Source organism: Psittacula echo, assembly GCF_963264785.1.
Source record: "Psittacula echo genome assembly, chromosome: 2".
Taxonomy (NCBI): Eukaryota; Metazoa; Chordata; class Aves; order Psittaciformes; family Psittacidae; genus Psittacula; species Psittacula echo.
In genome coordinates, this window is record NC_137737.1 from 104,977,488 (window position 1) to 104,992,054 (window position 14,567).

Here is a 14,567-nt window from a genome sequence, read left to right on the forward strand (position 1 = left end):
AGTTCCTACAGTAGGAAATAGAAGACATGAAACATGCTGCTAGGGTTGGGTGCACAGGAGTAGAGCAACTGTGGTACTTTGAGAGTCCTTATCTTACATCTCTTCCTTGGATAGTGAATACTTCTTTCAAGTGCATCTTGCTGGCAGTCAAAGGTTTTGACACCTCCTGTAGCACAGGATTTATTCACGGGATTTATTCACTATGTAAAAGACATGCAGGAGTTGAAGCTCGCTAAGGAGTGGATATTCATCTCAGTGCCTGTTCAAGAAGAGGAAAGGGTAAAGGTACAGCAAGGCAATATCGCCCACTATATCATCCAATGCTATGGGCTAGAAGGTGAGCATCAGTCTGCATTCCCAGAGAAGCTGTGAGAGCTGTGGGGAAAAGCTTCTGTTACGATACAATACAGGGTTTCATTTGGGAAAAAAAGCAGTCAAACATTACCACTGATTTTGAAAATCAGAGTTCTAGAGTTAATGGCAACAGCTTTTTACTAACCTCTGATTGCTCCTAGAATAGATTTTCCTAGGGTTTTTTTTCCAGTTTATTCTTCAGCATTGTATCTGTGTCAGGAGTAGACACACACATTGAGGACTGACCATCATGGTGAGCTGGAGATAACTCTCAGATAATGGAGCTGGAGCAGGAGACGGCAGGAAACCCCAGCTGGCACATGGTCCCTGAGACGGTCATCTGCCTTTCTCTGCCAGAGGCTAGAAATCAGAGGAAGCCATGTAAATACATTCCACTATGCCCAGTTTTCCTTCATTGGTCCAAATTAAATAGTTACTTTATGAATTCTTTCTTTCTCAGTTACCATTTGGGAAGCCAGTGCCCCCTGCTTGATCCATAAGATGAGTGGGCTTTTTCCTTATTAATAGTATCATAGAATCATAGAATAGTTAGGGTTGGAAAGGACTTTAAGATCATCTAGTTCCAACCCCCCTGCCATGGGCAGGGACACCTCACACTAAACCGTGTCACCCAAGGCTCTGTCCAACCTGGCCTTGAACACCGCCAGGGATGGAGCATTCACAAGTTCCTCAGGCAACCCATTCCAGTGCCTCACCACCCTCACAGTAAAGAATTTCTTCCTTCTATCCAGTCTAAACTTCCCCTGTTTAAGTTTTAACTCGTTACCCCTTGTCCTGTCACTACGGTCCCTAGTGAAGACTCCTTCTCCAGCACCCTTACAGGCACCCTTCAGATACTGGAGGCTGCTAGGAGGTCTCCACGCAGCCTTCTTTTCTCTTCTCCAGGCTCAACAGCCTGTCTTCATACGGGAGGTGCTTCACTGCCCTGATCATCCTCGTGGCCCTCCTCTGCACTGTTCCAACAGTTCCATGTCCTTTTTATGTTGAGGACACCAGAACTGCACACAATACTCCAAGTGAGGTCTCAAGAGAGCAGAGTAGAGGGGCACAATCACCTCCTTCAACCTGCTGGTCACGCTCCTTTTGATGCAGCCCAGAATACAGTTGGCTTTCTGGGCTGTGAGCGCACACTGAAGCCGGCTCATGTTCAGTTTCTCATCAACCAACACCCCCAAGTCCTTCTCTGCAGGGCTGCTCTGAATCTCTTCTTTGCCCAACCTGTAGCTGTGCCTGGGATTGGTCCGACCCAGGTGTAGGACCTTGCACTTGGCATGGTTAAACTTCATAAGGTTGTCATCAGCCCACCTCACAAGCGTGTCGAGGTCCCTCTGGATGGCATCCCTTCCCTCCGGCGTATCAACCGAACCACACAGCTTGGTGTCATCGGCAAACTTGCTGAGGGCGCACTCAATCCCACTGTCCATGTCACCGACAAAGATATTGAACAAGAACGGTCCCAACACCAATCCCTGAGGGGCACCACTCATTACTGGTCTCCAGCTGAACATTGGGCCATTGACCACAACTCTTTGTGTGCAGCCATCCAGCCAGTTCTTTATCCACCGAGTGGTCCACCCATCAAATTGATGTCTCTCCAATTTAGAGACAAGGATGTCAAGTGGCACACTGCCGAATGCTTTGCACAAGTCCAGGTAGATGACATCAACTGCTCTGCCCCTGTCCGTCAGTTTCGTAGCCCCATCATAGAAGGCCACCAAATTGGTCAGGCAGGATTTCCCCTTAGTCAAGCCATGCTGGCTGTCACCAACCACCTCCTTGTTTTTCATGTGCCTTAGCATGCCTTCCAGGAGAATCTGCTCCAAGAGTTTGCCAGGCACAGAGGTGACACTGACTGGTCTGTAATTCCCCGGGTCATCCATTTTCCCCTTCTTGAAAATGGGGGTTATATTTCCCTTTTTCCATTCGTCGGGAATTTCACCTGACAGCCATGATTTTTCAAATATGATGGCCAGTGGCTCAGCAACTTCATTCGCCAGCTCCTTCAGGACCCGCGGATGGATTTCATCAGGTCCCATGGACTTGTGCACGTTCAGGTTTTTAAGATGGTCTCGAGCTAGATCCTCTCCTACAGTGGGCCTAGGGTCTTCACTCTCACAGTCCCTGCTTCTGCCTTCCAAGACTTGGGTGGTGCAGTCAGAGCATTTGCCAGTGAAGATCAAGGCAAAGAAGTCATTAAGAACCTCAGCCTTCTCCAAATCCCGGGTAGCCAGTTCTCCTGATAGCTTCCGGAGAGGGCCCACGCTGTCCCTAGTCTGTCTTTTATTTGCAATGTACCTATAGAATCCCTTCCTGTTATCTTTATCATCCAAGTTTAATTCTAACTGGGCCTTAGCTTTCCTAACCTGGTCCCTAGCTTCCCGGACAACATCCCTGTATCCTTCCCAGGTCGCCTGTCCCTGCTTCCACCTTTTATAAGCCTCTTTTTTCCTTTGAATTTCCCTGAGCAGCTCCTTATCCATCCAAGGAGGTCTCCTGGCCCTCCTGCTGCACTTCCTTCTAGTTGGGATGCAACACTCCTGAGCTTGTAGCAGGTGATCCTTGAATAACAACCAACAGCCTTGGGCCCCCCTGCCCTCTACGGCTCTATCCCATGGAACCTTACTAAGCAGGTTCCTGAAGAGGCCAAAGTGTGCTCTCTAATACGATAATAAAATAATTAATAATTAAAAAAATAATTTAATAAGATAAATAAAGTAACAGTATTTTGCAAACTCCAAACATCCCATTATATGAAATTCCACCATCTGCTTCCAGTCAGGAAAAAAACAATCTTATTTAAGTATACAAGATTGAAGCAACTTGTTATGTTCTAAAGTCACATTGGGATTTTACCATCAAAATCAAGTAAAAATATTTTGAAGGCTGTAAGGCAAACTTTGATGAGCAATGTAAGATAGACCTACTTCTAAATACATTTATCTACTTACTAACATGTCGAGTTCAACTGTAACTGGCAGAGAAGGCACAATGACCTATCCTCACACACAGAAATACTGATTGATTTCAGAGAAAGCATTTGGAGCTCTCAGAATATCAACAGGCATCAGCCAAAATGAATTCCAGTTTCCAGCTTTTCACAAGAGCACTCTATCCAATCTTTAAAGCACGGAATGGTTAATTTGGCCATAAGTAGTTCAAAACTATATGATTTCTAATATTTCTTTCTTGCTTCAAGGTCATTTTGACCATGGATCAGGAAATTATGAAAGTTTCAAGGAACAGATTCAAACAGAATTTTGCACCGAACAGGCTGGTGTGACTTTCAGGTGTAAGAAATTCACTCTTTTGTGCCTCTCCATTTCTTTGCTATTCCAAAAGTTCACCACAGCAGTATTTTTCTGGTTACTGAAATTACTGGAAGTTGCCTTGACCAGTAGTGGAAAGCTACTCAAAAACATATTGACATATGATATGACAGAAAAACATATTGATGACATATGGCATACAAACATATTGATGATTTAGGGTTTGATATCCTTGAATACATGAGCTGCCATTATTGCAGTGTGGAAGTGTCAAATCCGTGGTAGGTTGTTTTCCTGCTGCTGAAGACGTAATACAGATTTTCTTCCTCATCTCTTTTTCAGGTCGCATAATTGTCATGGTTTAATCCCGACCAGTAACTAAACCCCACACAGCTGCTCACTCACTCTTACCCAGTGTGATGGGGAAGAGAATCCCCCCACAATGGGATGGGGGAGAGAACAGAAGAGTAAAAGTGCGAAAGTCAGTGTTGAGATAAAGGCAGTTCAATAGGTAAAGCAAACCTGCACACACAAGCAAAGCAAACCAAGGAATTCATTCCCTGTTCCCCATCCCAAGCAGGTGTTCAGCCATTCCCAGGAAAGCAGGGCTCCATCATGTGTATCAGTTAGTTACCTGGGAAGACAAACACCATCACTCCAAACATCCCTCTTTCCTTCTTCTTCCCGCAGCTTTATCAGCTTTATATGCTGAGCATAATGTCATATGGTGTGGGATATCGCTTTGGTCAGTTGAGATCTGATATTCCAGCTGTGTTCCCCCTCAGCCTCTTGCACACCCCCAGCCTCTTTGCTGGTGGGGAGGGCTGAGGAGCAGAAAAGGCCTTGACTCTGTGTAAGCCCTGCTCAGCAATGCCAAAACCATCCCTGTGTTATCAACACAGCTCTCAGCACAGATCCAAAACATAGCCCCGTACTAGTTACTATGAAGAAAATTAAATCTACCTCAGCCAAAACCCACACAACAATTCCATGATTTTCTGCACACTCTTTTCTAATGAATATACAAATGTGAAAGAAAAAAAAATTGCTGTTTCTTTTTAGTCTTAGTTGTTCTTTTTTTTTTTTTTTTAACATGTACTAAATACAAAATTAAATAAAAAGGGATCTTACAAAGTCAGCAGGGAATAAAGAATACTAAATATTGCACTTCAGTTGCTGAAGCTGGAAGAGCAATGAGCGAAGTGGTATCAAGGACAAATTTGCTACAAAACTGCCTACTCCACTGAAGCTAGCACTGAACTCATATTGTCAAATTGCCAGAAAAACATCTAGGCTTTTCTATAAATACCCTTTGCACTGATCCAACTTAGCAAAGGCAAGCAACTAGGTAGTGCATTTCAACCAGCTACAGTAATTACCGCTTTCCCCATCCATTGTTAATTGCTTGCACAAAAACAAGAGTCATCATCATGCTGCACTCTAGCTCTGTCAGTTATGCTAATTGTGCAGCCACCAGATTTTGAAACTTAAAACAATGCAGTGATAAACAGAATCTTCAGTATTTAACAAAAGTGTTTAATTGAGTCTCAAGGAGACAAAAAATTATGCTGTATATTGGTGATGAAGTAGACCACTGTAATGATTACATGTACTTGAGAGAAGACTGCAGAAGATGTAAAACATCACACTGTATTGTTACTCAGTAGGTGGAGCACAAATACATAACACAAAGGTAACCACCAGTAATAATCTTGCCTACAGCCCTGTAACTTAATGTTTTGCCATCAGGAGGAAGAGGATCATAGACCTCTACACTTGCTCCTCTTACTACCATGTTACTTATGTGGTATACACAGATATTAGATCAGTGTACACAAATAATTTTAGCAGCTAGTGAGTGGCTTCATGTACTCATTATATGTCCAGATTATTTAAAAGAAGACTTTGCATACCCAGGTGAAAGAGACCTGATATTCAAGGACTGCTGAGCAGGTCATCTTTAAAAAATCAGATTGTTTCGTTTTATTTCCAGAAAGGTGCCTTATAACATAATTTCTAAAATCAGTAATCTTTTAAAATTAAGGTTTGCTGTTCTGTGGTGGTGCACTCCTTCCTTCCCCCAGCCTTTACTGCTGAGCCTCATGTCATGTGGCATGGCAAGTCCCTTGGGTCAGTTGGGGTCAGCTGTCCCAGATGTGCCCCCTCCCAGCCTCTAGCCCACCACCAGCCTGCTGGCCTTTGTGGGAAGGAGTGATTTGTAGAGAAAGCCTTGATGCTGTGCAAGCACTGCTCAGCAGTAGCCAAAACCCTGCTTTGTCATCTGCACTGTTCTAGCCAAAAATGCAAAGCACAGCACCATATGGGCTGATATGAACTCCACCCCAGCCAGACCCCCTACAAGTACTTTCCATGTTTGATTTTTCCAGTGTTTCTGTAGACTTTGACAGCACTGTCTAGGTACTATTCCATCTCTTTTTTTTGGCATATATGCTGACTGTAAGCTCAATGACCAATGAAGCTAACTCTTTTATAATGAATAGCAAGCTAATGCTTTAAAGAGGGATTATAGTAAATTAAGCCATAATACTTAAAGCATTACAGCATTGTACTTACAAAATACCTTAATACAAGTCTAGAATATGTATCATAATGCTTTTATACTGAAGCCTAATTGTACAACCAGACACTGCATTTCTACCTTTAAGAAAAGGTCAAAATTATTAGGCTTTACTACCCTTTAATTCAGAGATTAAAATGTATAATTTGAATCCTTTATCCACCTTTCTCCACCACCCTGTCCTTTTCCTCTTTCTAATATCAAGGGACAACTATAGTCTTGTAGCTACTCCCCAGCGTTAATTAGGGTTTCACAGGGGGACTGCAGATAAATGTCTAAAACTCTGCATGTGGATCTGTAGTCAGTCTCAGAAAACACATCCTGTAAGAAAAAAAAAGAGGCAAAGAAAAGTAATAAATTGTATGAATGACAATAGACTGCCTAACTTTCTGCTGGGATGGACATTACCATCTTGCAAAGCTATGCGCAGCTTTGCAAGCACTTTTTCCCCCTCACTTCATGAGCAATCTTGACTCTTGGAAAAGTATGCTGTCCCTGCTAGTGCAGGGATTGCTCAGCATTTTTTGTCAGAGTAACCCAGGAGACAATAAAAAGTTATCCTGTCTTAGGACAACACAGCCACTGTCTTGGACTTGGGCAGCATAAATCTTTGCAAAGCTGCTGTGAGGAAACCTGACCTTGGTCTTGGGGTGACAAAGAGAGGAATGAATGGCAAAGGACACAGCAATTCATGGCATTCCCAGGTTAAGCATCTCATGGGGTTTTTCACATCTGCATAAACACTAAGCTGCTCCAAATTATGAGCAGCATTCTGAATGAGTATAAATAAATGATCTTGCATTCTGACTACAGCCCATCTGTGCAAAATCAACACCAAGGAACACACTGAACTGTGAACTAGCTTGATGAAACGACTGTGCAGGTTGATGGAAAAAAGATGACAACTATGAATCACTTCCTTAGATTGCCAACCTCCCTCTAGAAAGAGGATATAGTGGTCCCACTAACAAGACAAACACACTTAGGGTAACAATGACACTTCTATACACAGCATATGAAAAGGTCCCGGTTGTCATCTCCTCCTGCTTCCCCAAAGTTTGTAACAAAACTTTACTCTTCACAGCATTTTCTACCCAAGTCTTTAGTGAAAACAGTCAGAAATTAAGATTTTGAAAGAGGCCTAGAAAGGCTAGGAACAAAAAAAGTGTAATTTCTTTTGAACCAAAGCAAAACCCCAGCTGCTTTAGCCTCCTTGGAAATTCCCAGTCCCTGCCACTTTGGGAGCATGAGAGAGATGTTAAAGAAGATTTTAACCTTAAAGAGTCTTTACATGATTACATTAAAAACTACTGTACTCACAATATGATGGAGTAGGCATGCACAAGCCTAAATACACCTTACGCACAGTGCTGGTATTGCTATCCAAGGGAAAGAGAAAATCCCAAATGTGATTACCTGCAGCCTTTTGAATGAAATATCCTCCAGAACAGACACCATATGATTCCCAGATTATAGTGAAGATTGACACTTGAAGAAATGCTAAAAAGTTTTCAAGTAATGAGGATGGACAAAAATAATTGTATCAGCAGATACAAATGGTTAATACAAGAAGCAGAATTTGGAGATATGTTCAATGTGATTTTAAAGGCTTCGCAGCCAAACATATCATCTACTAATAAAACCTACTACCATGTTGTTATGATACCCTTCCAGTTATATCAGTACTCTGATGTGATTAAGGAAATATCCCAGTTCTTTCATGCTTGACTTGTTTTCCTCTGTCAGGCTGTAATTAATGTGCATCACTAATGGGTTTAAGATTAATTACAGCTCCTGGCAAATTCTGCTTCTGAATATGCCCGAATTTCCCACATGCTTTAAGATAACAGCTTCCAAGCGTTGAGGTATGATTTGGTTTCTAGCAATTGAAAGGAAAGTTAGTGAAATCAGCAAGGCAAGGGACCAATTGACTTCTAAGAGAAGACAGGTAACAACATAAAATGAACCTTTCAAAGTGTATATTTTCAGTTTGGATTCAGGCACGGTGCACCCAGAACGCATATACCCATATTCCCCTGGATAGCTGTGGGACATAGAATCATAGAATAGTTAGAGTTGGAAAGGACCTTAAGATCATCTAAAACAGGGAAAAGTTTTAGAACACCATGGGAGAATGCCCTCTGACCACAGTGGAAGTCAGGCTGAAGCTTGATCTTAGCTTCATGCAGCGTTTCATCACAGCAGTGCCTGCTAGCCAAAGGCTTTCAGCAAGCGTGAGAGTGCTCATACATAAATGGATTCACAAAGTTTAAGAAAAGAAGTTCACAGTTGTCATACTTTTAGGACTGAAAGTAAATGGACTTGTGTTTTGTCATAAATCTACTGCAAAAAATACATACAGGCTTATATCCCTTTCCTCAAGGAAACTAGCTAGACCATGTTTTTCTACAGTGTTGAGTACCAGGCGTAACAGTGACATTGGCTGTATGTTTAATTCTGCTCCACACAACTCTCATGACTGTCATTATCTGGCATAAGAAATGCTCCCTTCAAGTCTGAGACTGCAGAAAAAGTCGTATACTCAGTATCAAGGAAACACCCCTGTTCCAGAGTTCAGTGATTCCAGGTTGAGAAAGAGGCGAGACACAATGGATAAAAAACAACTAGTTTATTACTGTAGGAAAAGATAGGGAGGAAGAGCCGGCAAAGGGTAAAAGAGACACTGATGGATATTTCTGGTGAGTGTTTATCTTACCAACCCCAAAGACCATGTGATGACGATCAGGAAACCAGCTCCAAGAGATATTATTGCAGTGCAAGATGGCAGGTTCAGCCTTAGCGGGCATCCCTGCGGAGGCAACATTGACCTGGGTGGTATGAGGGTCTGCCTCTCTGCATTGCATGAGGCTCGGGCTTTTATGCTAGCGAAAGGGCACATTCATTCCAATGTAGGGGGCTGGCCTACGCCGGAAGGGTGGCCAGTTAAGGCTATTTGCTATGACTGCGCAGTTAGTACAGAAGGGTCTCTGTTCGGGGATTTCCAAAGTGGGCTGCGGGACTTCTAGGGGATTTTAGGGGAGGAGCCACCACAGACCATTATTTCATGTGTCTTGCAACTGGTATAAGACTCGTTTTTGCTAGCAGCGGTGTTAACCCCCCTATTTTCAAGGTTGTGTTCCCACAACCCGTGCCAAACAGTACTGCTCTATTTCTGTGTGTTTCACCACAGACAATTATCTATTGTCACTGACACAACCCTCTCCCCTTCTTTCAAGATTAGCCTGCTGCCTTTGCTTCTGCCATTTGAGAACGTCTTGCCTAGATAAGGGATTGCCCTTCAGAGTATCAGCAAGTCTCCAGAGAAGATTGTTCTGTTGCAGTTGCTCCACATTTCAGAAACAATCTGGAGATCTGCATGTTGGCTTAAGTAGTACCAGAAGTAGCTTGTGCTCCCTGAAACACCTTTAATTTATTTTTTTCCCAAGCAGATTAACAATTATAAATACCTTATGTCCTTCATTCAATAAAAGTGTTCATCAACTAAATAGATTCATGATTAATAATTCCGAGTAAAATTGTATTTGAAATTACTGAACATTTTCTCTTTACTTTTCTGGCGTTTGGAAGTGAATAAAAGAATTTAGAAGAGGAGTGGGAATAAAACTTAGAGGAAATAAAACTTAGTGGAAAGTATGAAATAAAATTTTGGTGACTTCATGTTTCCCTTCCCTGCTCCTGTGTCGGACTAGCTTCACAGAACATGTTTTGCCAGTTCTTTTTAATGCAGATTTGAGCTAGGAAGGCTCTAGTCAAAGGCTACAAGCTTCAGGCTGAAGAAGGACTTTCTTGGCCTGACTCTCTGTATAGGTATTGCCCAAAGAACTGTCATGGTTTAAGCCCAGGCCGTAAATTAGAACCACGCAGTCTGCTTCCCCCCCCACCTTTCTTCCCTCCGCTCCTGGAGGGACAGGGAGGAGAATCGAAAGAATGCAACTCCCACGGGTTGAGATAAGAACAGTTTAATAACTAAGGTATAACACAAATCACTACTGCTACCACCAATAATAATAATGTTAAAGGAAATAACAAGGAAGAGAATACAACACCTCACCGACCGGTACCTCACCCCCACCCCGCAGTGATCCAGCCCTTCCAGGAACTCTCAGTTCTACATCCTGGACATGACGTGCTGTGGTATGGAATACCTCTTTGGCTAGTTTGGGTCAGGTGTCCTGTCCCTGCTTCCTCCCGGCTTCTCCTCCTCCCTGTCAGAGCATGAGACTCACAAAGTCCTTGGTCAGGGTAAACATTCTGACCAGCAACTGAAAACATCGGCTTTATCAGTATTATTCCCAGGCCAAAAGTCAAAACACAGCACTGGACCAGTAGAAAAAATGATTGCTACTGCTAAACCAGGACAGAACTAAGAAACCTACAGCCCTGGGAAAACAAGAACAAATGAATGCTGAAATTATATTCCACAGAAAACTGGACCTGAAACTCATTCTAGCAAACACTAACATAAAATTTTACAGACACGCTATTGCATCAGTACTGTATATGAATGCAATTGAATTTATAGGAACAGGACAGAAAGACAAAAAACAACTACCAAATACCAACTACTGATGTTTAGTACAGGCAGAAAAATGTTATGTTATACATATAGAAGCAGACAACCAGCAACTGAAAGTTACCTTAACAGCTTTTAAGTGATTCTTTGACAGTGCTAAAACATTAGAGTACCCTATTGCTTTCTACAAACCAGTTTCTGAACAGATCAGTCACCTAGGCAGGAGACCAGAAATATTTTTGTGTGCAACATCACCCAGAGCCTTTGCTGAGTCACTTTGCATTTTTCTGTGTCTATCAGCATATCAATAGACATCGGAATTCAATCGCTTATTCATGTAGTTGCATCAGCTCAGCATTTCCCAGACTCCTGAGCTTTTCCTGGTGGTCTACAAGTCTACCCTGCATTCATTCTGCTGCCTGCCTTACATCATTATATGAATTGGTGTAATTGCCCAGCAGAGTAGTGCCTCGTATGTCTCATTAGCATTCTTTAATTACAGCAGGATTGAGTGGCATGTCTTTTACTTGTAAAAACTATTCACTGTCTAATACAAAAGTGATTATAAACTAATCTCTAAGCTTTGGCTTCAGCTTGGACCTGACATTTTTATAGGTATCTATACCTCATTCTGGTAGTTCATGACAACACATCCCCTTGATTAAGCTGTTGCTTGTTAATAAGCAATCTGTCCTAATTCATTATCTCACACTTTATCACGCATAGGTAAAAAAGAGTCTGGGAAATTCTTTTAGCACTTATTCGACTTGTTAGTAAATGTTCACACTAATTTGAGCTATTTTCCCTCTTAGCTCCTACTTGCTGATTCCAGTGACTAAAAATGAATACATTTCAGCTGGAGCTATACAAGTTTTGTAGTACAAATACAAACTAACATGCTCTGCCTCCGTATTGGTCCTCCTACCCTAGCTCTCTTACTGCCCCTTCTCTTCACAGAAAGCGATGGCAATGAAGTTTATCTGAAAAAAAAATAGACTCTTCTCTGCAATACTTGTTCTTCTCAACATGGTCTGAGCAAAAACGGTGGATCACGATTCTCAACAACTCTGCCACAGAAGAGGCAAAACTGCACTTGAATCTGGGGGAAGCAAGAAAAGAGGGGAAAGAGGGAAAGAGGAAAAGGTTTCTACAGGAATTAGGAGTCTGCTCCTCGGTCCAGTTTTAGAGACCTAAGACCCTTGTATTATTACCAGCTCTTTGTAAAATGCTGTGCTAAGCAAGCCAGACAATAGAATAAAGTTTTGCCTCACAGCACAAAACTGAGCTGCATAAAGTCTTAACGGTCTTAGTGAATGATCTACAAGAAACCCTGTCATGGCTATCTTCATAAATGTCATCACCTTAGCTGATCAAACTGGATTATGTTTTTAGATTTAACATGCTCAAATCTAAAAAGAGCTTCAAGGTGACAGAAGTAAAATAAATACTTTACTGTGTACGTGCAAGTCAAGATTACCCAGGTTGGTTTATTACTGAAAGAAAGAAAAATTACTACATCCTGTAGGGAGTATATGCCATTTTCCATTTAGGCTGAGGAGCAAAGCAGTGAGCCCCACTAGCTGAATACAGAAATCCTGACTATGAATTAGTTTTTCTGCATCACAATGAACACAGACATCTTTATACTAAGCAAAGTGGTTATATTAACCACTAAATTTAGTTTCATGCCCACATTAGAGGTTCAGCACACTAAATGACTGAAAGGTACCACATCTGTGAAAGATTCGTTCTTCTTTTTATACGACATGCTTCAGCGTATACCTACTAGATTGCTGCTAGAAAGGGCAGCTGTGAGAGGAGAAAACAGGATAGGCAAAGCTATCTGGATAAAGCTATACTGTCTGGAGACAAGCGCACCTTCAAGAAAGAACTAAAGATAACATTCACCTGATCTGAGAGGTTAATTTAATGTACAAATTGCTAAGCAAGTCACAATGAGGGCACATTCTCTGTTCCATGAAACCCTTCTAGCCTTGAGTCCACAAACAGAATGTTATGTTTTCTGTGCTGTGGACAATCTATGGAAAACTCCTCTCCTGCTAGACACAGAATGTTTACGTTGCTTAGTAAAGCATATTTCCATCAAAATTTTATTTGTAATGGAGGACCCATGGTCTTTTCACACATGAAATGAAAGGTTTTCATGCAATAGGAACCAATTATTTAAGGCAGTGACTACCACTGACTGAAATTCATTTCAAGTAAAACAAAGAAATGGGCACTACATTACAGTTTGAAGGAACTTGTACAAAGCTGAATAATGCATTTTATTAAGTAATGTTCTTCTCTCTACAATATTCTCACAATAGAAGTCTCAGTTACAATAATAGAACTGATTAACTCCCACATGAAACATGAAAAATGCTCTTTTAGCATAGTATTTGATAGCAGAATAGAGAACAATGAGGGAAAAGGAAATACAGGAAATTAAAAATTAAATCATTTATCTGCTCTTCTGTTTATTGTAATATGTCCTGCCCTACTCTGTGCAAACCATTTTTAAAGCAAAACCCTTTGATATGAGTTGCTGAGACAAAAAATCATACAGCAGGCTCCAGCTGTGACTCACGTGCAGATGCAAGGCCACTGCGGATGTTCTTAGTCAATGTACCAAAGTCGTCTTCGGAGTTAGCAGAAATTGACAAAAAGAATGACGACTAAAGTTAATAACCATACTAAAAAAGTAATGTAAGAATAGAAGAAAGTAGTTCAATACCCTGACTTCTGCTATGCCAGCTGTAGGTGGAAGTCAGCTAACAAAAGAACATCTACCCAGTCTTTTGAAAGTGGTTCCTCTGTAAAACTCCATTGTTCTGTCTGAGAATCCTAAATAATGCTTTGAGAATGAGAGTTACAATGCTGCAGAATTAATGGACTTCTACCAGCAGGACATCCTTCCCTCTCTCCTCTTCAGGAGGAAGAGAGGGGTATAATTTTGCTTGGCATATGAAAACACTGAAGGCAGCAGCCAAATTGCACATTTCATTCCCATTAACCTCAGAAGCCAACAGGAACCTCTGAAAAGGAACAATGTAATACTTGATAATACTTGCTTGTTTACCTTTTTTTTTCTAATACGTTGTTAGTGTTTAGTTAAACAGTAATCCCATCTCCATCAGCAGATTAATCTCATAGAACAATAGTGATCTTATAATTTGTATTCTGGCAGCGATGAAAATACAGCAAAAACCAAGAAAAATATTTCAAAGATGGCAAGGCAGATTTAAGTAACATGCCTCTGGGATAACATATTTAAGGAGGAGAAAAAGTTACTGCATTACCTCAATTGCTGCCAGAGAAAGAAGTGAGAATATGCAAGAGGAACAGGCCTGCAGACACCAAGGTCAGTGCAGAAGGAGGGGAGAGGGTGCTCCAGGTGCCAGAGCAGAGGTTCCCCTGCAGCCCATGGTGCAGCCCGTGTTGGGGCAGGCTGTGCCCATGCAGCCCATGGAGCTCCATAGTGGAGCAGATCTCCACTTGCAGCCCTTGGAGGACCCCAGGCTGGAGCAGGGGGTATGCCCGAAGGGGCTGTGACCCTGTGGAAAGACTGCTGGAGCAGGGTTCTGGTAAGACCTGTGGCCCTGTGGAGAGAGGAGCCCACACTGGAGCAGGTTTGCTGCAGGACTTATGACCCCGCAGGGACCCACACTGGAGCAGTCTGGCAGTCTGCTCACAAAGGACTGCAGCCATAGAAGGGACCCACACTGGAGCAGCCTATTCCTGAAGGGCTGCACCTGAAGGGACCTGCATCCTGAAGGGACCCTGCTTGGGTCCCTCCCGTAAGGGACCCACA